The sequence below is a fragment of the Ovis aries genome, chromosome 13, assembly GCF_016772045.2.
Source record: "Ovis aries strain OAR_USU_Benz2616 breed Rambouillet chromosome 13, ARS-UI_Ramb_v3.0, whole genome shotgun sequence".
Lineage (NCBI taxonomy): Eukaryota > Metazoa > Chordata > Mammalia > Artiodactyla > Bovidae > Ovis > Ovis aries.
In genome coordinates this window covers 20,871,370-20,897,669 of record NC_056066.1, presented here as the reverse complement: position 1 = coordinate 20,897,669, position 26,300 = coordinate 20,871,370, and the positions used below count along the sequence as shown (strand labels likewise).

Genomic DNA, 26,300 nt, shown 5'->3' with positions numbered 1-26,300 from the left:
ATCATGATTATCTGGGTCGTGAAGATCTTTTTGTACAGTTCTTCTGTGTATTCTTACCACCTCTTCTTAATATCTTCTGCTTCTGTTAGGTCCATACCATTTCTGTCCTTTATTGAGCCCATCTTTGCATGAAATATTCCCTTGGTGTCTCTAATTTTCTTGAAGAGATCTCTAATCTTTCCCATTCTGTTCTTTTCCTCTATTTCTTTGCATTGATCACTGAGGAAGGCTTTCTTATCTCTTCTTGCTATTCTTTGGAACTCTGTATTCAGATGCTTATATCTTTCCATTTCTCCTTTGTTTTTCTCCTCTCTTCTTTTCACAGCTATTTGTAAGGCCTCCCAAGACAGCCATTTTGCTTTTTTGCATTTCTTTTCCATGGGGATGATCTTGATCCTTGTCTCCTGTACAATGTCAGGAACCTCATTCCATAGTTCATCAGGCAGTCTATCTATCAGATCTAGGCCCTTAAATCTATTTTTCACTTCTACTGTATAGTCATACGGGATTTGATTTAGGTCATACCTGAATGGTCTAGCTACTTTCTTCAATTTTATTCACTATTCAGTTTAGTATTCTTGAAATTTCCATGATCTATGACAACCTCCCCTGCACCCCCCACCACAAGCTACTTCTGTCAGGAGTTATTGCTGGATAACCAACAACCCCCAAACTCAGAGGCTTGAAACAACCATTCTTTTGTTCAGGATTCAGTTGAGGTGAGACTGGGTGCAGCTGGGCATTGCTTTCATCCTACATGGTGTCAGCTGGGTTCACTGCTGGTCTCTGGCCAGTTCTCATGTTGGTTGGTTCCACATGGACTTGGCCACACATTTAGGGTCTCTATCTCATTGTGCCATCTCAAGCCCAAGGAGAGCAGACGGGGCTTATTCTAGCTGAGAGAATACAAGCAAGTAAGGGTGGAGGCTGCAAGCATCTGGAGGCATTGCTCAGAAGTTAAACGTCATTTCCACCTCATCACTTGATCAGAACAAGATACAGAGCTTGTCCGGGGTACCTCTTCATGGGATAAACTGCAGGAATTTTCAGTCCCATGGATGGAGGAGCCTGGTGGGCTAAGTCCATGGGATCGCTAAGAGTCAGACACGACTGAGCGACTTCACTTTCAATTTTCACTTTCCACTTTCATGCACTGGAGAAGGAAATGGCAAACCACTCCAGTGTTCTTGCCTGGAGAATCCCAGGGACGGGGGAGCCTGGTGGGCTGCCATCTATGGAGTCACACAGAGTTGGACATGACTGAAGCAACTTAGCAGCAGCAGCAGCCATGCAAATTTTCTGTGTCTGAATGGTTGAGCTGTTTTGCTACGTATACATAAAGTTATTCTGACTATACTATTTCCACTCCGCTGAGAAACCATTTTGACAATAACTGTGGGCAGCATCAATTAAAAAAATCTGTAGCTGCTTTTCATTTAGCTTAGAGGGACTTTCAACAATACAAATCTTCCTACTGCTTTCTAAATACGAATTTTAAAAGTCTATTTGAAATTATAAATTCTTCCAGGATTCCATTGTAGAAGATGGAAAATCTTGGTGCAACTCACTTAACTCGAGGTAGCTGATGCACAGGTCAGAGAAGGGCAGAGCCAAGGCAGGGAGGCAGTCGTCCCATGAGCCATTAAAAATAAAGAAGCAAGAGGGAAAACACAATCTGTTGAGGCTATGTTTTAAAATTACCCATTCTAGATTCAGACAAATATTTTCACAATATGGTTTTTGCTGACTTTGCAGAGAGATTCCCTCTCAGATCTATAAAGCTGGTATTTATATTTTGCAATCAAATTTTAAGATAGTGAGGAGAGATTTTATTCCTATTCAGTCTAAGGAGCAGGCTCTCTTTTTTTGCTTCTGTCTTACAAAATCACACAGGGGAAAATCAGTGTTATGAGCTTCTCACTTTCCTAAGAACTAGCTAGAAAGGCTGCCAGAGAAATGCATGGAGGTCAACTATTCCAGAGAATATAGTCTAATGTAGAAGGTGCTATAAAATGGCCTCTTTATTTACAACCATTTCTTTGAGTTGTCACTCATACAAGCTAACAAGTATTTATGTTTATGTATGTGGGAGGCCTTGAGCTGGCTGCTGTGAAGGGCAACAGATGCTTAGGACACAGTTTTTGCTCTCCAGAAGCCTGCAACAGAGTGACTTAATGCAGGTACTCAGATCTCCCTACTCCAGACCAGCAAAAGATAAGGGCTGTACTAATGGCAGAGTCAGTTCCATAAGCCTTCTCAGAAGAAGAAAATCTCACTTGGCTTTAGTGATAAAATATAGAGCTCATAGAAGGCATGATAATTAATCTGGGCTTTAAAACCTGAATTGAGAGGGTAATTCTCCTCAGAAGGACTGGTCTGAGCCCAGGGGAATAAGCAAGAAAAAACAACTGATAAGAGTACAAAAACTAACTGGAACCACAGGGGAGTAATGTGAAGTGAGTGCGGCTAGATAGTAGAACTTTGATGGTATAAACCATTAAACATCAGTCTAGAAAGTCTGAACTTGATTCTGCATATAATGAGAGCCTTGGAAGTTTTAAGTGTAGACTGAGAAGAAACAATCTAGAAAATAGGATGGGCTGGATAAGGGAGAGATCAGAATCATACATTGGTTGGAAGCTATTATAAGAATAGAGAATTAAAAAAAATTAATGAATTAATTACTTTTTAAAAAAAGAATAAAAGAATCAAGAACAAAATCTTAACAGCTCAACCAGATGACTAAGAGAAAGAACAAAAGGGAAGAGGCTGCTGTGAGAAAGACTGAGGAATCCAACAGACTGGCCGGTATTTATGAGGGAGAAGAGCACTCAGAAATGACCCTGCTGAATTTAGTCAGGATAACCAAGACTGCCTGGACAGCTGAGAGAAACGGTGCCAGTTAACACGTCATTTTAAATGCTAACAAACAAATACAGAAAAATAAATATCACTGCTTCCCAGAAACAGTGCATATACCAATGGTCACAGAATAAGGCCTGAGGAGTAAGCAGATGCTAACTGAGAAGCTCTCCCAAATTCAAGACGGGCTTCCCAGATGGCTCAGTGGTACAGAATCCGCCCACCAATGCAGGAGATGCGTTGGGGTTGGGACGATCCCCTGCAGAAGAAAATGGCAACCCACTCCAGTATTCCTGCCTGGAAAATCCCATGGACAGAGGAGCCTGGTGGGCGACAGTCCATGGGGTCACAAAGAGTCAGACATGACTTAGTGACTAAACAACAACAACTTCAACAACAAACAACCCATATTCAAGTAACAACTGTATTTCTTTCTCTCACTGAGTATTCAAATAAGTGCCCAAGGCAGAGGCAGGAGGAGTATGATGCCATGAGTTAATGAAGGCCCTTGAACTGCAGCAGTAGTTCCCAAACTTGTCTGCACATTCGAATCAACTGGAGGTAATCTACAAATTTCACAGCCCGGATCATATTCCAGACCAGTTAAGTCAGAATCAGGGTTGACTGCAGTGTAATCCAACATGCAGACACAACTGGGAAACACTGAACAAGAGCAGACTTCACTCTATCAGCTGAAATTCCCAATATGCAACTGAATATGTTCGATATCTATATGATCATACCAAAACCAAGCCTTTAGAAATATATATAAAAAATTCAACTTTTCTCCAGTGAGTTTACCAGAATTTAAGAATTTCAGTTCTTAAAACCTTCAGCTTAGCACTTTTCAAAGCACACACAGCAAGGTTTACATTCCAGAGAACCATAGGAGAAATAAACAGCCCTTCATCTGTTTTTGAAATGATGATCCTTAAAGTTCCCAATAAAGATGGCTGAGTCCAGATTTCTATTCCTTAGTGAATATGACATCTGGAGAACTTCTGATTTCTCAGATTTGGAGCTTTCTGAATGTTTTGTAGGTTGCATCTGTACATGTCCCAAACAGTATAAGCATATCTATATCTATATCTATATCTATATCTATATCTATATATATAAACAGTATATAGCCCGCCAAGCTCCTCTATCCATAGGATTTCCCAGGTAAGACTACTGGACTGGGTTGTCATTTCCTTCTCTAGGGGATCTTTACCACCCAGGGATTGAACCTGTGTCTCCTACTTCGCTGGTGGATTCTTTACCACTGAACCACCTGGAAAGCCCTCCTGGATATAATGGAGACTTCATATAACTTATGATGGCCTAGAGGTTTTTGGTTGCAAAAAACACCAACAATGGTTTGCAAAACATGCAGAGAAATAATAGTCATAATTTTTAAAGCCAAGGAAGAAAAATGAAAAGATTGCCTTGAAAATGGAAACCGATCATTTCCCCCAGAGTATTTCATGAAGCAATAAAATCATTTGCTGGTCAATCTTTTAAATGAAGGAGTTTTGGAAAGTGGCTACCTGAAAAATAACCTGTTTGCATACTTATCAAAGAATTTATGATAGAGACAAATATATGAGATCCACAGTAATGAATTCATAATACAGTGGTTTTCAAAGAACAAAATGCCAGAAAATGACAATAACTTAATGAGCTTTTTAAAACAGACACTTGGTTATTCACCTATCATTACTCTAATATCATGTTCTATTTCTTGTTAATGCTTTCTTTTTCTGAAAAGATAGGTTTTATAGATAACGCACATTTTAAAATGCCATTAGTTTGCAAATGAAAACGTTGAGTCTTTTTTTTTTTTTCCACTTTGGTTTTATGATATCCAAGTTCCAGAGGCCACTGCCACAGTGCTTTTTCCCTTCCTCTTCAGAGGCAGATTACAACACAACATCTTTAAAGAACCGAAATATTGGTCATAAAACTGGTGAGCTAAAGCCTAGAGAATTTCTCATACTCCTCATACTCTGACCAAGTTAACTCACAAGGCCTCTAGGAAAGTTACAAGGTTTCCATCTTCAAACTCAAGAGTCCCCCCTCACCTCTAAAAGCAACAATAAAGATTCCAGCATAGGAGATTTTGCATGTATCTACACTTCTTCCTCTTGGTACGCAGCTCTAAAGGCCTCCCAAGGTCACGCCGGTGCTTAAGACTGGCTGAAGGGCTTTTGTGCAGGCAGAGAGCAGCAGTCACCTCCTCAGAGCAGGGATGTGGGGGTGGCAGAGAGTATTTACATGGTACTGATCTTCTAATCCTTTTTCCAGGAACCAGCCTCTGAGGGTCCTCTGAGGATCAAGCTGTTCCTAGCACAAATACTGCACAGGAAGGGCATTACGCCCCCAAGATAGGCAGACTCCTTCACAGGGCTTTCAAAGGTCTCTGGGCTTGGACTTGAATTTCAGGTTCTCTTCCTGAGCCAGTCTCTCCCCACCCACCTTGGAACCATGGCCTTCCTCCAGTTCCTGGAATATAGCCACCTCCTTCCTACTCACTGCCTTCTCAAAATGCCACTTCTCCCATCTGGAATATTCCATCCCTGTGGCTCCATCAGTTAAGTCTCAACAGAAATTTCATCTATCGTATCCTAGAAACCCCTGGCATCCCCAGCTAATGACTCTCGTCTCCTCACCTGCTTTGTTTCTTCATCTTTATGATTCTAGATTTCTTTATTTACTTTTTATATCCACCCCCACTTAATTGTGGGGCTTCCCTGGTGGCTCAGATGGTAAAGAATATACCTGCAATGCACAAGACCAAAGTTCAGTCCTTGAGTCAGAAAGATTCCCTGGAGAAGCAATGGTACCCACTCCAGTATTCCTGCCTGGAGAACCCCATGGACAGAAGAGCCTGGCGGGCTAGAGTCCTTGTGGTGTAAAGAGTTGGACAAAACTGAACGACTTTCACCTTTATCTTTACCTTACCACTTATCCGTAAGCTCCAAGAAGGCCCAGTTCGTATCTGCTTTATTTATGGGAAAAAAAAACCACTTAGCAATAAATATTTGTTGAATGACTAAAATAAATGGATGAATGAAACCTAGGAACTTTGCTTTATTTTATTTAAAAAAATGTATTTTGAGTTACTACATGTCAGTTTCTAAGCAAATTTATAGAGTCTAAACAAATTGATACTACTTTCTCAATAGTAAGTTGAGGGACAGTTGCTAGTCTGCCCCATAATAGTTTCATGACAAATTCCTGCTGAGTACAATTGTGAGTTCAGCATTTTAATAACAAATGAAATAAAATGTGGCTAGAGGAGAAAGATCTAAATGGTTGAGGTTCTATAGGTCAAGTCATGTGGGAAATGAATGGGGAAGAGTCCACTGGATGACAGAGAGGAACTGGACTTACTTTACCAAAGGTCAGAAGCACAATTCATCTGTGATTTTCTGGGGATGAAATATTCAGGCAAGGATAAGAAAACAGTTTAATAAATTAAGATGTCAAAACCAAAATTTTCTCTCTTAAAAAAGGATAAATTCCCATTAGAAGACTTTGAGCAAAGGCTGTTGGGACTATTATGGGTAAAGTTTCATGTATTTGTATAAGAAATGCATTTTATACTACCTCAGATTATTTTTACTATCTTTAAGCACATTTAAATATACTTAATTTAGGTATATTTAAAACTACTTCCAGAAGTAATTGGTGACTAAATAATTTGCTATTTGGATAAGAAATAAGCTGAGATCAATCTGAATTTTCCAAAAAAAGACCTAGATTATTTTTCACCTTCACCATTTTTCCCTTCCACATTCTATCTCTGGCTTGTACTTATTCACTGGAGTCAATGCTCTTAGGACACTCTTTACCTTATATGATGTCTCATTCTAAATAAACACGGCTATCTAGGGTACAAGAAGAAAAGTATCATTAATTGATATTTAATTTTCTCACCAGGCACTAATGATTATTGAACGATGTGTGCAACTCTGAGTGATTCTAGCCACATGCACAAACTTTGAAGGATTTAGTTAGATAATTCAGTTTCCAAAACACTGTAACCAAAACTTTCAGACCATTAAGGAAATACTGTTTACAAATAGGGAGTGCATATCAATAAAGAGAAAGTGTGCACACTGGTAAATTGACCTTGCTACTTTTCTTGAGAGATAAATTATCATGGGTTCACTGGAAAATACACCATGAGGAAGTGGGGTGGAAAGAAGATACAATATGAAACTTCTATTGTGGGGAACCCTGCAGCCAGTCACAGGATTGAAGAAGAGTACGATTCTCATTAAGAAAACAGTACCTAAGTTCAGTAGTCACGTATGGATGTGAGAGTTGGACCACAAAGAAAGCTGAGCACAGAATAATTCATACTTTTGAATTGTGATGCTGGAGAAGACTCTTGAGAGTCCCTTGGACTGCAAGGAGATCAAACCAGTCAATCCTAAAGGAGATCAATCCTGAACATTCATTGGAAAGACTGACACTGAAGCGGAAGCTCCAATACTTTGGCCACCTTATGCGAAGAACTGACTCAATGGAAAAAATCCTGATTCTGGGAAAGGTTGAAGGCAGGAGGAGAAGGGGATGACAGAGGATGAGATGGTTGGATGGCATCACTGACTCAATGGACATGAGTTTGAGCAAGCTCCTGGAGTTAGTGATAGACAGGGAAGCCTGGTGTGCTATAGTGCATGGGGTCACAGAGTCAGGACATGACTGAACTGACTGGCTGACTAAGTTCAGATTGGAAGGCTATATGTTCTAGTGTCAGAGGCTTCAAAGGACCCTTTTAAGAAAATGTCATGGAGTAAACTGTCTCTTCACACTTCCCAGGTGTCTTAGTTCATTCAGGCTGCCATGACTAAACACCATAGACTGAATGGCTATAACAACAGAAATTTATTCTCACAGTTTTGGAGGCCAGAAGTTTCAGATTAGGGTGCTAATGCCTGCAGATCCCAGTTAAAACCCTCTTCCTGCCTTGCACACAGCTGCCTTCTTACCATGTTGTCAGGCCTCCTGACCTTGTCTCAGTGTGTATCTGTGGAGAAAGAGCTCTGTCCCTCCTGCTCTTTGCCTGAGACCACTAACTGTATCAGATTAGGACCGCACCCTTAGGAACTCATTTAACCTTGTGCTGTGCTTAGCCGTTCGGTCATGTCCCGCTCTTTGCAACTCCATGGACTGTAGCCCTCCAGGTTCCTCTGCCCATGAGATTCTCCAGGCAAGAATATTGGAGTGGGTAGCCATTTCCTTCTCCAGGGGATATTCCCAACCCAGGGATTCAATCCAGGTCTCCCACATTGCAGGTGGATTCTTTACCAGGTGAGCCACAAGGGAAGCTCATTAGGTTTAACCTTAATCAACTCCTAAATTTAACCTTAATCATTTAACCATTTAACTTTAACCTTACCATTAACCTAATCAACTCCTAAAAGCCCTACCTTCAAATACAGTCAGATTTGGGATGAGGGCTTCAACATCTGGACTTGGGGGAAGGATAAGATTCAGGCCAGTGCACCAAGTAGCAGTTATCCTGGGGTCAAGGTAAAGCGCTACAGTGTAGTGATGAGTGGGGAGGGACTGGCTGACATCAGGGGCAGAAACAGGGGATGTCAGTCCTTATCCTGGCTCTGCCAGTAATCTGAGCTGAACGCAGTTACTCCATCAGACTTCTCAAGCTACTGTGGTATATAAGGTGCCACTTGTATGTATCTGGTGCAACATCTATAAAACTGAAAAGAAAGAAAAGTCTCTATGAGTGTGCCCCTTAGTCAGTTTGAGTTTCAGTCTCATTTTCCTTCATATCTACCTGCAGATGAGAAAGGCTGTGCCTATTTTATACATACATAATACTACTGAATATATGGTGATCATACAGTCATACAGTTTAATCCATTTGCTATTTATTTAACTTTTTAGAAAGCTAGTTATAGACATCAGGAAAAAGTAGTGAAAGTGTTAGTCGCTTCAGTCATGTCTGACTCTTTGCAACACCATGGACTGAAGGCTGCCAGGCTCCTCTGTCCATGGAATTGCAAGATTTCTGAAGACCAAAAAATAATCTTAGAAACATTCTTTGAAATAACCAGTGAAGGTGAGATCTTTAAAACCAACTTTCACTTCTTGTTTTCAATATCAAGTCATGTTTACAAGGGACACAATAGGAAGCAATTCATCAGGACTGTACTTACATAAAATAAGGGTAGAAGAAAAGTAGGACAGAAGAGATCTGGGATAGATCTCCAAGAATCAGATTACATTCGACTGAATTTAACCCAACATAGAGTATGCTGCCTCTGGGGTACACATGAAGACAACAGGGAGGTTCCTCTCAGAACTTGGCCCTCTGGGATATGACCTAGCAAGTTTATATCAATTATTTTATTATTAATATATCAGTTATTTGTTTGGTATAGAGTAGCAATAGTATCTGTGTGGATCATTGGGTCGTCATATAGTCACTAAGTCGTGTCCAACTCTTGCAGCCCCATGGACTGTGGCCGGCCAGGCTTCTCTGTCCATGGGATTCTCCAGGCGAGAATACTGGAGTGGGTTGCCATTTCCTTCTCCAGGGGATCTTCCTGACCCAGGAATCTGGGTCTGAACCCAGGTCTCCTGCATTGCAGGCAGATTCTTTACCGACTGAGCTATGAGGGAAGCCCCGGACCATTTGATAGATGGGCCTATGGACATGTTTTATTTTGCCATCACTGTATTGGTCCAGGTGTGATTATGAAAACAACAAAAACAACAACAATGAATGAACAACTTTAAAGTGTTTGGGTATCTCTTGAGAAACTAGAAACTCTGGCAATCTGTGCCCACACTCCCACATGGTTCCACTCTGTTGCAGCTGCCACAGTTCTATCCCCATGCCCCATCGCTCTCCTGTACCCGGAAATGCAGTAAATCATGCCACCTGTGATGAAATCTTTGTTGTGTTTTTTTTTAAGTTTTGGGGATTTTGCCACCATGACCCCAAGGGCTCAGATTTGCCAACCAAATGTAAATCCAGTGATTGTCTTCAAATACAGGACTGCAGAGTTTCAGGTCACTCAGAACCCAATCATGGCAATTATACTTAAATGTCATGACAACATATTTGGCATGTGCCAGTATAATAATTAGAAAGGGATTTAATGAACTAGACGGAATTGAGTTTGGAAGAAGTCTAAGTAAAAGGGAGTCATCAATCCAAAACAGTGGTTAATACAGCCATTTTAAAAAATGGAATTTGATTACTTCATGTTAGAAGCAGGCAGATACATAATCCCTCAAGAAAATGGGGGGAGAAATTCCAGACTGATCACATCACAGGGGAACTTGAAAACAGGTCTCTCCTGATTCCTGATAGGAGGCTGACACATGGATTACTCTATTAAAAGAAGCATTGCACCGTGGATGACTCAAGGAGTGAGTGGGCGCACAACACTGTAAGGGTCCAATGTTATGCTGAACCTTTTCCCTCCCTTTTCTACCTAGATGCCCGATGGCTGCTGCCCATCTGGAAGCACTGTAATATTGCTGTTATCAGGGAAAGGCCAATTAGCACCCAAGGCAGGTGGTCTAAGATTCCCAGCAGTGGTGTGTTTCTCTGTTCTCTGTCTCTTTGCCTCTCTCTGTCCCCAGGCATGTGTGCTTTTGCAGCATTTCATTTCATTTCACTGCAACAGTCAGAGGGGAAGCATAAGGAAAGGCAGCAAAGTGGGTAAGAACAGCCCCAGGAGAGGCGAATTGACTGAAGAGCAGCAGCTTCAGCAGCTCGCCAGGGCCAAGGGGACACTTCTCTTGCAGGTGCACCCTTGCTTTTGCAAAGCATCGTGGCTTCACTGCTCTGCTGCAGAACACTGCATGGATCTGATGCTGCGGAAACCAGCACTGCTGTCGCCTCTTACTCCTACTTTGTATATGTGGACAGCTTTAAATTTAATGCTTCAAAAACACAGTTTATAGGGGGTGGGGGAGCAAGTTTGTGCAGGTAGCAGGAGCTTCAGTGCAAGTGGATGGGGACTTAGTCCAGTGGAAACAAGCCAGGGTTCCAGGTAGGCACTGAGGACGCGTTACTGTGCCTGAACCTGAGGGAAAGGGGTTTCTACACCACAACCATGAGACAAACACTTTCTCGGTAACCACTTATCCTCATTATTCATCTCTTCTTTTGCAGAAAATCATATTCAGATCATTTGAGTATGAAGACGAATTTACTGTCATAGGAAGAATCCCAGGAGACAAGCGATAATCACATACCCCACTTCACTACTCGTTCAAAGGTGGAAACAGCCAAGGACAATGTTAGGCTTTTGTTTGGTCATCTAGTTCTAGCCCTTGGCGCATTCTACTTTATTTACAGTCCAAGCCACAAGTGAATCTCGGTTTTCTTGGTCAGAGAGGAAGTTGAGTCTCTCTACCCTTTCTGGGTTTTACATCTAACCCTCAGTTAAATAACTACTCTCCATGCCGCCAATAAAATTTACTTCAAATCGATGAATGATTTATGGATGCCAACAAAGGATCCAGCATTGTTCCATCTCTCACGGAGGCTGTAATCTGAGTTAGATTTCCCTAGACCGGGTTTTTTGAAACAATCTGGTCATTTCTTGGCTATATGATTTAGGTGGATATTCACGGAGTTTCTCTTGCCAAACTACGCTTTCACAAAAGAGGCCTTTTCACTTCTTCTAGAAGAGAATCTAGCTTGTATTTTTCATAGGAACTTGCAGGAACAGAGAGACAGGATAATGACTTCAGACTATAGAAGTTGTTAGTGGTAACATGAGCTTCCAATCAAGAGAAAGCCTGGCTTCTTCTTGGTTGAGAGGAAGGGCAAATTTGCCCCAAGGGAGAAGAGGGGCCACAGAGATTGAAACAGAACCAGGTGAACCAGGGGTTTGTGTGCATGTGCTGAAAGGGGCATAGTGAAGGAAGACAGGACTGGAGAACCCTAGCTGCCCCAACGTCTTGAGCTCGTGGTCACATCTCCCTTCCAGTTTTCATAATTTCTGATTCCCATTATTTCCAAAAGCCCATTATGCTTTGATTTCCTTCATTGTGTCTCGTCCTTCCCTTCCAGAACCATAATCTAAAGAACATATTCAAAGCTTAAGCCATTCACTGAAGCAAAGGGAACCTTAGCCATGTCTTCCAGGTTGCTGTTTAATTTTTATTGTCTTCATTAAAAAAAAAAAAATTACTGGTTTTTGCTCAGAGAAATAATTGTCTAAGTATAATGTATTAGGGGCTATCCAGCCACAGTTTATTTTCCCTGACAGAGGTAATTTTCATTTACAATGATTATGAATAATGTAGACACATGCATATGTCCACAGACACACAAAAAGCATACACACCCAAACATATATAGATAACACATACATTTACAAATGACTAAAACTTCAATTTACAGGCTTTGGAAAAAAAATCTGTAGTTTATAGCAACCTTGCCTATACAAAAGGATTTTTAAAACCACTACCTACAATGCCAAATTCTTTGGCATTTTAATTTTGCAACTTCAGCCCAAAGGAAGACCAAGATACTTTGGTACAGAGGCTACTGGGCAGATGGAAGATCACTGGTGGAAAGCACTGCTAGAATGAAAAGGTGCAAAAGGGAAAAAATAATGTTTGTCCCAGATTCTGCTTCAGTGCTGTCAGCTGGCTTCTAGCTTTGTTTCAGGGACTGTTTCAAAGTTGGAAATCATTTTCTCTTACCAGAGTCTGTATTACCAACTCTTACAAAGTCAATAGAAAATCAGGAAGAACAGTCATTTACCGCTTACTCTAATTTGCATTCAGAAGTAATCACCAACTGAAAAAAAAAAGTTTCCTTTGAAGATGTTTAAACATTTTTCTTTCGGAAATTAAAATGCAGAGTTATTTTTTCTTTTGTCCTTTGATGCAAATGATTTAAATGCAGAAAATGTCACCATTCTCTTTTTAAGAACGAAGTTAGAAATACACCTTTACAAAGCGAAATTTCAAAAAAAAAAAAAATCCTTCAAGTGGCAGTTATGATGTTTCAGCAACTAAACTGCCTGAATAAAGCATATCAAATACATTTGAAATCTGCTCAGACCGTGGCAAACCTATTCGATGAGGCAAAACAATATTTTAACCATCGTGGCAAAAGTGATTTTGATTTCTAAATAAGTTCTTTGTGGAGCAATAAGTAACTGAACAGCAGCTGTTTTCTTCGTAAAGTCTTTTGCCTAAATACAGTCACATTGGCTGGACTTTTGGCAGAAGGAAAGAAGGGGGGCTTTTCAGTGAACTGATCATTTTATTTCCTTAGGTTTATGGTAGAAAATATTACTTTCCACAGAGTTTCGGAGGAACAGTGACAATACAAAGATTTGTCTAAAATTTTTAACTTTAGAGGATAAATTTCTTATCACCAGGTCAAATCAGTAATGTGAGAAAATTTTCCAATGAATACTTATTTTGGCCTGCACGTTTCTGCATTTATTCATAGAGTTGTTTTCTTACTCTTTGAATTACACCTTTCCCATCTGAATATGACATCCTCCTACTCTGGTAAAGATTGATCTCCTTCTTTGTAAAAATAAAATAAAATTAACACATAAATAATAAATAAAATAATAAAAGATTAATCTGCTTCTTGTAAAAATAATCTGATTGCTCAATGGACAGAGAAAGTTGACAAGTCATTCTTTGTTCAATAAGAAGGAGAAAAATGATTGTTTGATTTTTAAGATAACAGATCATCTATAACACTATTTACAATGAATAAATAAACTGTTTTGAGTTCCTTGGAGATGTTTTTTAGTGTTCCCTGTAAACATTTTCAGAAACTACAATTTTAAATCATCTTTTGTTCTATATTAGTTTTATATGACAGAACTAGTAAAGATTTGCACTCAAATATGAATACTGGGCAAAGCACTATAAATTAAGAAAATTGGAAAATATTATAACCTAAAATGTTCTCAGAAAAAAAATCTGATGATCATAAATCATAAAATTTAACTTTGAAAATTACAAAAAATTTATAGAGTAGAATTCATGAAAGCTTAAAAGGTAGGCAATATTATATTTAACAGGAAAAATCCTATCAGACAAAGAAATATTTTTAGTTTGGCAAATATCTAAAAGACTTCTTTAATAAAAGGGGCTGTGACTAAGAGAAATGTTTAAACAGTAAAAAAATTAGCTTCCTAGTTTTTCATTCAAATTCCTTTGGCCACAAGTGGGATCAGCATTGTGAATATAGAATTATATAGCTAGATAGATGACAGAGATACTGTCTAAAAGGTGAATGTTAGTGTTTTCCATAGCTTTGCTTTTTAAGCTAGAGATCACGTAAATTATGAAGTTTACAAAAAGAGCCAAGAATTACTTGTAAAAGAGAAATAGTTTCAGCAGTATTTACTCTGTTCATTCAATTCAGTGCCATGGATTCCAAACTATTTTTTCAGTTTAATAGCTCAGGCTTGAAATACCATCAGAAAATAGCTCAAAACAACTGTTCCCAAGGGCTGCAAAGTTCAATTCTTTTCTCGTTTCTAGACAGATTCAGACATCTATGCATTGCTGGGGCATGAACAGAAAGGTTTTCTTTTGGACACATAAAAAGAAAATTAAGGCATTCTCTGTTCATTCCAAATGTTAACCACCCCTTCTTAAAAAGACCTTTGGATATTTGATGCCTTCCTGAATAGAGTACAGAGTGACATGTTGGAAAATGTCTTTACGGCAAATGCAAAAACCAGAGAATATAAATATGCATATGAGTGCCTTTTTATAGAGAGACTTTATCTACACTGGACTTCTCTGGTGGCTCAAATGGTAAAGAATCTGCCTGCAATGCAGGAGACCCTGGTTTGATTCCTGAGTTGGGAAGATCCCCTGGAGAAGGGAACGGCTACCTACTTCAGTATTCTTGCCTAGAGAATTTCATGGACAGAGGATTCTGGTGGGCTACATGGGGTTGCAAAGAGTCAGACAGAACTAAGCAACTAACACACTGTCATTTTATCTACCTTAAAACTGCTTCAGAAATATACAAGGTGAGATAAAAGTCCCCTGAACACTTGGCAAAATATATTATACGTCATTGTTTAAGAATAAAACTATATACTTTATCATACTGTAAGTTTAAAGCAGAAAATTTTAAATACTTCCTATGTAAGCAATGGCCCACTTATGTGGAGACCTAATAACGTCTCCATCTAAGTCACAATATTTGGCAAAGACACATGAGACATCTTTGACAAAGATTCATAGAAACTTCTGGGTGCCATACAAAATGCCAGATCATCATTGTTTATCAGAGGCTTTGTCTTTATTTTTCCAAAGCATTGGTACTAAACTGCAGAGTACACATTAATTTGTTAGATAAAATAAATGGCAAAGACTTGGTGTGATTTAGAGAGCTCAGTTGGTATTAGTATTTCTAAAATTAAATAAGTTAATTTTACTTAATAACACTGGCAGATTCACTATACCAAAAATCTTCAGGTGATTAAGTAGTGGCCTCAATACTCTTCCAGATGTAGTAATAAAAATCATGTTATTGGCACACCTGTATCAATCCAGACTTATAGAGCCTTTGAGCTACAATTAAGGGCTTCCCTGGTAGTTCAGCTGATAAAGAATCCACCTGCAATGCAGGAGACTCCGGTTTGATTCCTGAGTTGGGAAGATCTGCTACAGAAGGGATAGGCTGCCCATTCCAGTATTCTTGGGCTTCCCTTGTGACTCAGACAGTAAAGAATCTGCCTGAAATGTGAGAGACCTGGGTTCTATCCCTGGTTTGGGAAGATACCCTGGAGATGGGAATGGCTACTTACTCCAGTATTCTTGCCTGAAGAACTCCATGGACAAAGGAGCCTGGTAGGCTACAGTCGATGGGGTTGCAAAGAGTCAGACATGATTGAGTGATTTTCACTGAGCTACTATTACTTATATTATTCTGCTTCTGAAAGAGACACATCAAAGACTAATCCTTAAGGCATAATCCATTAATAGAGAATAGGCTGCCAGTGAATGACCCCCAAAGCTGTCTATTTGTTGCCCAGAAACTAGATAGCTGAGAAGATGAGCTATGTACCCAGCAAGGAAAAGGACTGAGCCTGAACCCAACTCTGCATGGAATCTGGCAAGACCAGCCCAAGGTACTGGCATTTCTAAATCATCAGTGGGTCAGTCTGGGCTGCTTGGCACTTGATCCAAAAGTGTGTATTTCCCCTGTACAATGCTCCTTTTAGATTTGTCCTATAAAGAGGAAAAGCAACAGGACACAGCACTCCTGAGCCACTGTCCACTGGCAGACACCCCTCCATGAGATGCAGGGGAACAGAGGACTCTACTGGCTTTTCTGCTACCAATTTCTAGTCCCTCCTTAGTGATCACTCGTTTCTTTACCATACCCCTTCCTCAACATACAAAGACTGGACACATTCTGGACTATCAAACAATTAATCATTCAGCATTATTTTTAAAAAATCAGCTAGATAAATGACTTAGACTGATAACATTGAGGTGTACTATAATCTTGTAATGAAAATAATAATAATTTTCATGAAAGCATATTTTAAACATCCTGTTGGAAGTTAACCTAAGGAAAGACAAAAAAGAAGACTGCAAGATGACAAGACAGAAATTCAACTTGTTAACCTGCTGTTTCCTGTATTAGAAGTTCCCTATCCCTATCCTAATTAATGTGAAGAAGGTAGATGATATGATACGGTCCTCATGAATAGCTAGGAAAGTGAGGTTGGAGAAACTCAGAGCAGGACTCTATTAATCTCAGGGTCCTGGTGAGGGGAGGTTAAATATGATATTTCTCTTCATATATGGAGAATGTAAGAATATTATTCCAAAATAAAATTCTTGTTCTAAAAATAAATCATATGACTATAACACGCTTAATTTTCAGTTCAGTTCAGTCATGTCTGACTCTGCAACACCATGGACTGCAGCATGTCAGGCTTCCCTGTCCATCACCAACTCCCAGAGTTTACTCAAACTCATGTCCATTGAGTCAGTGATGCCACCCAACCATCTCATCCTCTGTCGTCCCCTTCTCCTTCCACTTTCAATTTTTCCCAGCATCAGGGTCTTTTCAGATGAGTCAGTTCTTTGCATCAGGTGGCCAAAGTATTGGTTAAGATTCAGCTGAAATTTTACAACCTGTATATATCTTTCTAAAGACTATTTACATGCTCTTACTGTAAGCAAACTCAATTAACTAACAATGAAGCATCACAGAGATAATTCCGTTATTCTTTATGGAAATCTTTGAAGGACAGTTATGGATCTTTTTCCATTTTTGTTTCAATAAAGAGCTGACATGTCAAGTTCAGAATAATCTATAATTGAGCAAGATATATGACACTCTATTTTAATCCTCATTATCTTTTTAGAGGGTGAGCAATAATTGCAGATAAGTTCTGCCTGATTTACTATTTTCAGTGGATTTTCTTCCTTGAAAACTGAAAGTCATCATCATCAAGATTCTAAAAGAAAATGAATGGGATTAAATCATAAGTTTGAAACTGTGTGTTTTCAACAATTTCCCCCCAAAAAGGAAGTGAAACAGATTTTGATGTCAGTTCACATAACCTTTGGCAATACAGAGTTGAAGACATGAATCCAATTCCCAAACCATATGAGATAGGTGCTGTCAAGGTTGTAGCTGGCCATCCTGCCAGGGAAGGAAATGACCAGGATCTGTAATTGCCCTTAAAATCAAGCAGACACCAGAAGTTTGGGTATAAACTTGATCATAGTGGTTAATATATGTTATTGATTAGAAATCTAAATATTCCTGAAATTCATATGCTCATTAGCAGCATTCCTCTAACTACTATTTCACTTTACTTCACAGTAATTCTCATCTAAATGTAATCATCTTTCCACTCCTTAGATTTGTGTTTTCAGATCTACTTCTCTCTCAGGCCCCCATAGTAATATTTTTGGAGCACCAATACAGTCTCACCTTTCCCTATTTAAAACCTTTCAGTAGCTTCCAAATACCTTCCTCATAAATCCCAAACACCTTAGCATAGTGATATGAACTGACCAGTCGTGTTTCTCCAAAATTCACATGTTGATACCTAACCCCTAATGCCATGGTATTAGGAGGGACCTTTAGGAGGTGACTAGGTCATGAGGGTGAAGCCTTCATCAGTGGGATTAGTGCCCTTATAAAAGAGATCCCTGAAGAGGCTTCTAGCGCCTTTAGCCATGGGAAGACACAGCAGAAAGAGAGCCCCCTCTATGAACCAGAAAGTGGGGTCTCATCAGACACCAAATCTGCCAGCTCCTTGATTTTGGAGCCTGCACTTGATTTCCAGCCTGCACTGTGAGAAACAAAAGTCTGTTGTTTAAGTCACCCAGCCTGTGGTATTTCTGTTGTAGCAACCTGAACAGACTAAGACACACAGTATATAAGGAAGTTTGGAATCCTGTCCCTGCTTATTTGTGCAAAACTCTGGCTAGAAATACCTTGATACCTGGTTTCCATCTAACTCTCTCTCCATGACTGGGTTCAGATGCTAACTTGTCTCTACACTAATCCTGGCTGTCTACAGAATAAGGGTCTTCCTCTGGGTACCGATTAATTTAGGCAGTATTTCTGCTCCTTTTTAATCAGAGGCCCTCACAAAACTTTCTTTCTCATATTTTGTGGAAGCTGATCTGACATCCCCCTGCATTTAGGAAATTTCAATTCACTCTTCAGTCAGAGAAGTGTGCTTCTTCAGGATTTATCTTAGTATTCCCTTTGCACAGCTTTCTGATTCTGCAACCACAGAGAGATACCTCCGCAAGTTTAAGATTCCCCTGAGATGGAAATGCTTCATTAAAAAATCTACACCAGCTTTTCACATTCATAATAAGCATAATAACAGAAATTTCCAGTATCAGGTGAGACTTTTCTTTCTTTTGAAAAATGTCACAAATCTGTATTATAATCACATCCTTCTCATCTATAAGGACTGTCTTCCATGAGTTCCCTAAGCAGAACAGTGGCCTGAGGCAGAATCAGCCTAGAAGTATTTTGCAAATTTCCATTATTTCTGTGAAATGGGATGATGTGTCTTATTACTTCTACCTGATATTTCTATTTAGAACTGTTATTGTCAGATCTCTGAAATTAAGAAAGCATATCTAGCCTTGAGACACACAAACAGTAGAATTTCATTATCTAAGAATATTCTGATGCATTCTCTATCCTGCAAACATACCAAGGAGATTATGCCCACATGAGACATTATGAAATTTGCCTTTGCTTTGTAAAATGCCATTAAAGCAATCACACTCTCTTTTAGATCAAGGATTTGCCAGTGACTTCTTGGCGAACAGAGTATCTAGTTATGAACTACAATAAAATATTAGAATGCATACAATAACCTGTGTGCAGCAATTAGCAACTGCTAGCTTTTTAAAGAAATACAGAATTTGGGACAATATGATACAGATACAATTGGCAATGTGCCACAGCAGATGATCAAAAAAAGAGCTTTTATATACGCATTTGGGGAAAAACAGTTGATCTATATATATTTTTAAAATATTTATTTATTTGACTGTGCCTGGTCTCAGTTGCAGCACCCAGAATCTTGTGGCATGTGAACTCTTACGTGTAGCATATGGGATCTAGTTCCCTGACAAGGGATGGAACCCATGTCCCTGGAATTAGGAGCTCAGGGCCTTAGCCACTGAATTACCAGGGAAGTCTTTGATCTCTAGTTTTTACTACAACTACAGCACATTTTGGGGCTTCCCATGTGGCTTAGTGGTAAAAATAAATAAACATGCCTGCAAAGCAGAAGATGTGGGTTTTATCCTGGGTGGGGAAGATCCCCTGGAGAAGGAAATGGCAACCCACTCCTGTATTCTTGCCTGGGAAATCCCATGGACAGAGAAGCCTGGCGGGCTACAATCCGTGGGGTTGCAAAGAGTCGGACATGACTTAGTGACTAAACAACAACATAGGGCATATTTGCTAACCATTCTCCAGGATACTTTCCTTAAAGATAAGCTTTAATGTAAACAGAGGTGACACAATTGCTAGATGTGCCTGCAATTTTTAATTTGGTATAAGAATGGGAAATCCATGAGCGATATTGTTGGTAGTCAGTGCAGTTTAATCTAGGATTTTTCAGAAATTTACATCCTCAAAACCAACAGCTAAATCTGCTCTGTGCTCTAACTCCTTGCAAGGCCAGGTGTGGCCTATGGTTTGGCCATATCTGCATCACCGGAGAGGTGCTGGTCAAGTTCACAGTGTATCAGTCAGTCTGGATCATGGAGTTGCACTTATATGATCCCTAAATTCTGTTTTTAATCTTCCCTTCTTCAAGTCATCCAGGTAATACGGAATCAAAGCCAAAAACAAAATCACGCTTGACAAGCCTTTTCAGAAAAATATTCATTGTCCCAAGAGAAGGAATATGAAGTTCCAAACACTGCATGTGAAAAAAGTGGTAAGTACCACGTATTTGCTTCCTTGAATTAGAAAGGAATTTGTGACCGATTTCTGTAAAGTGATGAACTGTAAGTTACCAACAGTATCACACAGGAAGAAGCCCGAGAACCTTAGCTCTATAAAGACTGGCCATTCTCACCAAACACTGCTTAAGCCCCCTCTTTCTTATAAGGCCCCCTCAATGCTGTAAGGGCTCTGCCCCAGAAAACAGAAGGGCAGTCAGCAGGGAGGAGAAGGTCCATGTGTTGCTCATCCATGCATGTGTCCCTGGGGGCATGGAATTCACTGAGGACTGCTCAAACAAGGCCAAATCATGAATGGAATTCAGTCTCACCTGAAAGTCCTTGTAGCCCTTATGTTCCCAAAGTAATTACAAAAAGCATGCTAGTGACTGCTTTAAATACCCGCTAATCAGAAGGAAGTATGCTTCTTTCGATCTGCCCAGGTAAGATATGCTTCTTTTTGGATCCCCTCTGTTCAAGTGGTCATATGTCCACATGGTCACACGTCCACATGAACAGAGAAGATACAAGAAGAAAGGTCCCGTGTAAATAAACATCCAGATCAACAGGGGCGCTTGTCAACTACTGAGTCCCCACTTATTCACCAGGCAATCAATACAAATAGTTTCAAAACATCTTTATATCTTCATGAAAAGAATGTAAAAAAAAAAACCAACAATGACAACAACAACGAAACTTCCATTGGAAACATTCTTTAACTGGGATACTAAGGTTTATAATCCCTCCATTATCTGTTCTCATGCAGAGCCAGAAAAAATACTGTCACCAATTTAAGAGAATAACAGCCTTTGTTTATTTCAGAATGAGCCTGTGCCAAAAGAGTAAATATACCATTGTCTTTTGTTTTCTGTCTTTGTACAGTGAAAGTGGGATATAAAGTCTAGACGGTGGCAGAAGTTGGGGAGAACATGCACATGAATGCCATTCTGGGTGCCTTAAATCTCACTGGGATACGTATTATTTTAACAGCCGCTGCTACAGTCAGGACTCTTAGGCAAAATAATTCTGATTCCTGACATCGACTTTGGAAGCTTTTAAAAAGAAAAAGCATACAGAGTCTCTCATGCTCATTGCTTGTATTAAGCAACATAAATCAAAATGCTTATTCCTAAAAGATAAGAAAGATCTTGTCACAATGCCCAGGGCAGAGCAGTCACTCTCTAACCATTTGGTTCCTTTCTTTCTTATTCCCGTTTAACTCAATCAGGCAAAAGTATTCCGCCCCCAGCCCCCAAAGGGGTGCAACAGCGTTCAAAAATACTATTTCGAGGGCCAGGATAAATAAACTTTGCTGAGAAGTTTCAGATGTAGGCTTTTGCTTCCAGAACTAGTGATGGTGCCAAGGAGTGACTTATGGAGCTTTAGATCCCCAATAATCTCAGTCTATCCCAAGAACCCCACAGAAACCAACTCAAAAGCAGTCCTCTTGTTATGAAATCTAGCTTCAAGAAAAGTCCCCTTTCAAACAGTTTGAAACCCCAGAGTTACTCTATCTATATTCAGGTGCTGCCACTATCCAAAAAAATCACCCCTTATGTTAGAGGAAGTCAAGTAGTAAGGCTGTCTTGTGAGCTGGGCAGCTCACAAGAAAAATACTAAAGAAAAACACTTAAAAGAAAAATACTAAAGAAAATACTTAAGAAAAATACTAAACCTAAATCTGAAGAAAAATACTAAAATAAGAAAGTCCCCTCATGTAAATCACTAAGATTAGCCAGTGAACCTGGGGATGCAAGTCCGGCCAGGTTGATGAGAGGACCAGGTGAGATGATTCCATGGGGCATCTGGCAGGTCTCAGCACCAAGACAGTACTCAGCAAATAGCTCCCTCCATCACCCTTCCTCCTTTTTACGGGTTCAGAATCTCTGACATTATGTGGTCTCCCTCTATTAAGATAGAAAAAGAGAAAAAGTGGCTGAATAATAAAATCATGACAATACTAATGACTAGGACTAATTTTGAGAAGTCTTCATACATCTCTGAGCAAAAGGACTTTTCTGTTTGATAAATGGTAAGAAAAATTCAGCATCCTGCATGGAGACCACAGAGTTTAGGAGTCCGTGTTCTCCTCTTTTAATCTCTACATGTTACTAGCTTAGTTCTAGGCAGAGGGTAAACAGCTCTGCTTCTGTTCTGCTCTCCTTGCTTTCTGCTGCACCTTGGACAAAGAGCAGGTCAGAGAAGAACTGCGTTGCCCACTCTGAGTTGCTCTAACTACATTGTTGACAAAATAGCAGACACTCTGCAGGAGTCAGAATAGCCTCTTGGAAGTACTATATAACTTCTGCTAATGGCACATCCTCTGTTGCCTGTTAAGGGGCTGACTTGGGGGCAAAAGTCACACACTAGCTAAGGCGATGGAGAAGGGTTTTGAAAATCTCTGGGCCTCTCACATCTACAGAATCCCAATAGCCTATGCTTCAGATCTGAAGATTGCTCTCACCCTGAGGGAACAAAACAAAGCCTTGTTACTATCTGCAGAACTATGCCACATCTGCTTCATGAAGTTGAGTTCTCTTCCTAAATAATGAGTATTTCAGGGCACCAAAAAGAATGCTGCGTGGTTCTTTAAAACATAAGCGTGTTACCTAGAAGATGGTAGGAACTAAAACTTCAGATGGAGAGAATATACAAACGGACAGTGTCCGCAACATGGATAAAAACAGAAGTCTGACATCAACTTCTAAAGCAACTAGTCCAGGAGCCAAAACTCAATCCTGGAAGCAATTGGTCCAGAATGGGCAGGACTTTATTGACAACTGATGGTTTTTCTTTTTTTGTTGTTACTCTGCCCAACTCTGGACCAACCATGGAAAGCCAAACATCCCCCAGACCAATCCCACAAGATTCTTGGCTTCTGACTAGCCCAACTCTGGCTTCTCCATGCCAACCACCTCCAGTCAGAGCATAGCTGAAGCTCTTTCTTTTTTTTAAACTGAGAAGCCTTCCCTCTCTCCTGCCTTCTTTGAGTCTCTTCTGAAGGCCAGTGATGAAGGCTCACTCCCTTGCTGTAACAAACTGAACAAACAGTTCTGTTCTCATTCCAGTGGTTTTCGCTTATTTCCATAAGAGTCATTTGTTTCTTTTGTTATGTCTAGTGTACTAACAAGATCATATTTTACCATTTGCAATGCAAAGGACCATGGAAACCTAGATGCTTTTGAACTGTGGTGCTGAAGACGACTCTTGAGAGTCCCTTGGACTGCAAGAAGATCAAACCAGTCAATCTTAAAGGAAATCAACCCTGAATATTCATTGGAAGGACTGATGCTGAAGTTGAAGTTCCAATACTTTGGCTACCTGATGTGAAGTGTCGACTCATTGGAAAAGATTCTGATGCTGGGAAAGACTGAAGGAAGGAGGAAGAGGGCAGTAAGATGAGATGGTTGGATGGCGTCATGAACTCAGTGGACATGAGTTTGAACAGGTTCAGGGAGATGGTGAAGGATGGGGAAGCCTGGCATGTTGCAGTCCATTGGGTCAGGAAGAGTCAGACATGACTTAGCGACTGAATGACAACAACAATGGGAACATAAGAAATGCAAAACCTCCCTTGAGGCCTCTGGGCAACCCCAAAATCTGCCTGGAATGTGCCTTCAGCAGCCTTCCATACTCATCAAGCCTACCTGCAACCATCCTTTTCTTTACCACTTCATGGCTCTAATTATCATAGAGAATTACATACAGTAACAGAGTAACCAAAAAAGATATCCTTTTCATTATTGGGGACTGGAATGCAAAAGTAGGAAGTCAAGAAACACCTGGAGTAACAGGCAAATTTGGCCTTGAGTACAGAATGAAGCAGGGCAAAAGCTAACAGAGTTCTGCCAAGAGAATGCACTGGTCATAGCAAACACCCTCTTCCAACAACACAAGAGAAGACTCTACACATGGATATCACCAGATGGTCAACACCAAAATCAGATTGATTATATCCTTTGCAGCCAAAGATGGAGAAGCTCTATACAGTCACAAAAACAAGACTGGGAGCTGACTGTGGCTCAGATCACGAGCTCCTTATTGCCAAATTCAGACTTAAATTGAAGAAAGTGGAGAAAACCACCAGACCATTCAGATATGACCTAAATCAAATCCCTTATGACTATACAGTATAAGTGAGAAATAGATTTAAGGGACTAGATCTGATAGACAGAGTGCCTGATGAACTATGGAACGAGGTTCATGACACTGTACAGGAGACAGGGATCAAGACCATCCCCATGGAAAAGAAATGCAAAAAAGCAAAATGGCTGTCTGGGGAGGCCTTACAAATAGCTGTGAAAAGAAGAGAAATGAAAAGCAAAGGAGAAAAGGAAAGATATACCCATTTGAAAGCAGAGTTCCAAAGAATAGCAAGGAGAGATAAGAAAGCCTTCCTCAGCAATCAGTGCAAAGAAATAGAGGAAAACAATAGAATGGGAAAGACTAGAGATCTCTTCAAGAAATTAGAGATACCAAGGGAACATTTCATGCAAAGATGGGCTCAATAAAGGACAGAAATGGTATGGACCTAACAGAAGCAGAAGATATTAAGAAGTGGCAAGAATACACAGAAGAACTGTACAAAAAAGATCTTCACGACCCAGATAATCATGAAGGTGTGATCACTCACACTCACCTAGAGCCGGACATCCTGGAATGTGAAGTCAAGTGGGCCTTAGGAAGCATCACTACCAACAAAGCTAGTGAAGGGGATGGAATTCCAGTGGAGCTATTTCAAATCCTGAAAGCTAATGCTGTGAAAGTGCTGCACTCAACATGCCAGCAAATTTGGAAAACTCAGCAGTGGCCACAGGACTGGAAAAGTCAGTTTTCATTCCAATCCCAAAGAAAAATAATGCCAAAGAATGCTCAAACTACTGCACAATTGCGCTCATCTCACACACTAGTAAAGTAATGGCCAAAATTCTCCAAGCCAGGCTTCAGGAATACGTGAACCATGAACTTCCTGATGTTCAAGCGGGTTTTAGAAAAGGCAGAGGAACCAGAGATCAAATTGCCAACATCCACTGGATTATGGAAAAAGCAAGAGAGTTCCAGAAAAACATCTATTTCTGCTTTATTGACTATGCCAAAGCCTTTGACTGTGTGGATCACAATAAACTGTGGAAGATTCTGAAAGAGATGGGAATACCAGACCACCTAACCTGCCTGTTGAGAAACCTATATGCAGGTCAGGAAGCAACAGTTAGAACTGGACATGGAACAACAGACTGCTTCCAAATAGGAAAAGGAGTATGTCAAGGCTGTATATTGTCACCCTGCTTATTTAACTTCTATGCATAGTCCATCATGAGAAACGCTGGGCTGGAAGATGCAAAAGCTGGAATTAAGATTGCGGAGAGAAATAAAAATAACCTCAGATATGCAGATGACACCACCCTTATGGCAGAAAGTGAAGAACTTAAGAGCCTCTTGATGAAAGTGAAAGAAGAGAGTGAAAAGTTGGCTTAAAACTCAACATTCAGAAAACGAAGATCATGGCATCTGGTCCCATCACTTCATGGGAAATAGATGAGGAAACAGTGGAAACAGTGTCAGACTTTATTTTGGGGGCTCCAAAATCACTGTAGATGGTGACTGCAGCCATGAAATTAAAAGACACTTACTCCTTGGAAGAAAAGTTATGACCAACCTAGACAGCATATTAAGAAGCAGAGACATGACTTTGCCAACAAAGGTCTGTCTAGTCAAGGCTATGGTGTTTCCAGTAGCCATGTATGGATGTGAGAGTTGGACTATAAAGAAAGCTGAGCACAGAAGAAGTGATACTTTTAAACTGTGGTGTTGGAGAAGACTCTTGAGAGTCCCCTGGACTGCGAGGAGATCCAACCAGTCCATCCTAAAGGAGATCAGTCCTGGGTGTTCATTGGAGGCACTGATGTTGAAGCTGAAACTCCAATAGTTTGCCCACCTGATGTGGAGAGTTGACTCATTTGAAAGGACCCTGATGCTGGGAAAGATTGAGGGCAGGAGGAGAAGGG

General features: G+C 40.2%; 1 protein-coding gene across 2 annotated transcripts in view; it reads right to left on the bottom strand.

Annotated features, from left to right (window-relative positions):
• The window catches only part of PLXDC2 (plexin domain containing 2), a 447,502-nt gene that overhangs the window by 237,265 nt on the left and 183,937 nt on the right, over window positions 1-26,300 (bottom strand). The window lies entirely within an intron of this gene.